Source organism: Rhagoletis pomonella, unplaced genomic scaffold (assembly GCF_013731165.1).
Source record: "Rhagoletis pomonella isolate Grant_MI unplaced genomic scaffold, Rhpom_1.0 Rhpom_scaffold_00008, whole genome shotgun sequence".
In the NCBI taxonomy this organism is placed as follows: domain Eukaryota; kingdom Metazoa; phylum Arthropoda; class Insecta; order Diptera; family Tephritidae; genus Rhagoletis; species Rhagoletis pomonella.
In genome coordinates this window covers 33608562-33611670 of record NW_023458562.1, presented here as the reverse complement: position 1 = coordinate 33611670, position 3109 = coordinate 33608562, and positions in this window count along the sequence as shown.

Below are 3109 nucleotides of genomic sequence, written 5' to 3'. Positions count from 1 at the left end.
GGCTAGCTCAGCGCAAGTTCTGAACCAGTTTGGTTTGCTGCAGGGTATTAGACTTCAAGGCGTCACGCACAGAGTGCTGAAACTAGACCCTGTGGTAAAAATAAAATATCTCATTAAAGGTAAATACATGTATTTCAAGGGAAAACAATTGAAACCAAATATTGAAGGTCACTTGTAGGTCAAAGAATAAGATTTCATTTTTCAAACGAGAATGAGTAAAATTCTAAGAGAAATTACTGAATATTATTTTTTAACCCTAACCTTAACCTGGACCTCAATCCTTACCTCAATCCCAATCCCAATTTCAATGCTATCCCCTAATATTTCGAAATCTAGTAGAGGATTAAACGCAATAAAGTTTCACTTCGCAAATTTTATTAATTTCCTTTGAAATATTATTTCTTTAACCGTAGAAATTCCAAAAACCTAATTTTCCCGAGTATTTTTGGACCACTCTTATATACACCCATACATACATACATGCACACATATGCACATACCTATACATATACTTATGTACAATTACTCACCTATAAATTCCAGATAATTTTTTCAATTCATTTCATTTTACTTATGTATGTACTGATTTCATAAATTTCATGCAGAAAATCTCGCCAAACTGCTGTAAAATTTAAATTCAAACATACGAAACTGAGCAACACTTCAGAACTTTGCACTATTTTACTTATTTACTTCCGGAATGGAGGCCTTTCTATTTTAAAGAGCTAAACCAGGCATGCCCAACGCCGGCAGAACTCCATAAGCAAGTGCCCTGCGCTGGCAGACTTCTATAGGCAAGTTCCCTGCGCTGGGCATCGCAGAGCTAAACAATATACTTACATACATATGTATGTAAGCACACTCATTTTATTTTCTATTCACCAATGCACTAAACATTACACCATTTCATTTTAAACACTTCAACTTTGCACTGCTAATTTTATCTAATAAATATAATGAATAAATTTACTAAACACAATTAAGCTTATGCTTTAACTCGCAAATAAAATTAGACTTCACCAACGTTTACCGACCGCGAACCCACGCACCGAATGCACTAGAGATGGGTAACTCAGCACTGAGCGGAGCTATTGAACTGACTCCCAATCAGTGTTGCCGTTTTAGCCCTTTGGGGGCTAGCAGCCGTATTCTAACAAAGTCACAAACTTTAGCTCATCACTGCTGTGATTTCTACCGCGCCTCAAAGCTTGCCGCTCAAAATATATGCCGCTTCAATTCAATTTTTTAAATTTTTGTGTATTTTTCTAGCACTCAAAATCGAATTTAGCTACCATTTTTAGCCTTTTTTTAACGGAATTTGACTACCGCTAAAAATGATTCGCGGCAACACTGCTCTTAGTAGTGTGTCACACGCTCAGACTCACTTCTAAAATAAAATATGACTCAATAAGGCTTTCTGCACATTGGTCGTCCAATCATAGTCGCTTCATCGTCATAATCATGATGCAACGATTATATGACGACTACACTTTGGCGTCTAAAAATTCATTCGAAGCAGGTATTTTCTGGTTGATATTTTCCCGAATTATTTACAAAAACTTGTAATTTTTAAAATATGGACTGTGCTGCAACAATTCTGGACATAATTTTCTAGTAATATCTCTTCTTTTCATTTCCCCAAACCTGTTTTGTGCACGCACGCAGAGACTTTTTAAAATTTCGTCATATTTTATAGTTAAAACGCTCACATTTATTGAATTTTAATGCAACTATCCACATTTTAATAATTTCCACAGATTTTATGCAAAAAATTCAAATTTTTTGCAATTTTAATGCAAATATTAACTTTTTCACGCATTTTTCTCCATAAAATGTAAACAAACAATGCGTGCACAATGCTAAGCAAACGACAGTGCCGTACTTATCCGTTTCTGCGATAACGACAAGTGTGCCAATCTCCTTTGAAATGCATGTGCTTGGCTCAAAATTTAAAATCGAGACGATAACGCTACTATGATTGGACGACAAGTGTGCAGATAGCATAACACAGTAAAACCACGTTTCCTGTCGAAAAATTTATTACTGAGAAAATTTACTAATTTACAGTTTATTTCATCCTCCCATTCGGCTTTTTTTACTTTTACTTGAGAAATTTCATCGTCGCCGGGAATGAGAAATCTTGTGTTATATCATGTATCATACAGTGTTTAGTGTTGGACAATTTTTGCTCTTAAAATTAAAAGAATTATGTCGAGCAAAAATAAAACTAGGTACTAAAAAACGCGAAAATGTGGTAGATTTCAGACCTATGTGGTTGATGTCCTAGATGCTCAAAATAGTGGCAGATCTACCACAATGTGGTAGAAGTCCGATCAACAAGCGATTTGTTTTGCTCACCAAACAAATTTGAGCGTACGGATTTCGTACGGATTTTCCACCCACCACTTTTTGTCTGTGTACGGATTTTAGACTCTAAACGTCTGGCAGCCCTGATTCAATAGCTCCGCTCTGTGCTGAGTTACACATCTCTAGTGCATTCGGTGCGTGGGTTCGCGGTCGGTAAACGTTTTTGAAGTCTAGTTTTAATTGCGAATTAAAGCACAATTTGTGTTCAGTAAATTTATGCATATTTATTAGATAAAATTACTAGTGCAAAGTTGAAGTGTTTAAAATGAGATGGTGTAATGTTTAGTGCATTTGTGAATAGAAAATAAAATGAGTGTGCTTACATACATATGTATGTAAGTATATAAATATGTAAAATAGTGCAAAGTTGTGAAGTGTTGCTCGATTTCGTATGTTTGAATATAAAATTTACAGCAGTTTGGCGAGATTTTCATGAAATGAATTGAAAAAAAAATTATCTGAAGTTTATAGGTGAGTGATTGTGTATAAGTACATACATATGTGCATGTATGTATGAATGTATGTATGTATACATATTAGAGTGATCCAAAAATACTCGGAAAATTAGGTTTTTGGAATTTCCGCGGTTAAAGAAATAAGGCTGATTTCTCCAACTCAGCTTAACTTAGTTTAGCCATTTCGTTCTTCGTTATTTGAATAGCGCATCCTTTTAATACTTAGTAGGTACAGTTTTCCTTTTGTTTGTTTAATATTCATTAACTTTTTATAAAAATATAGCATA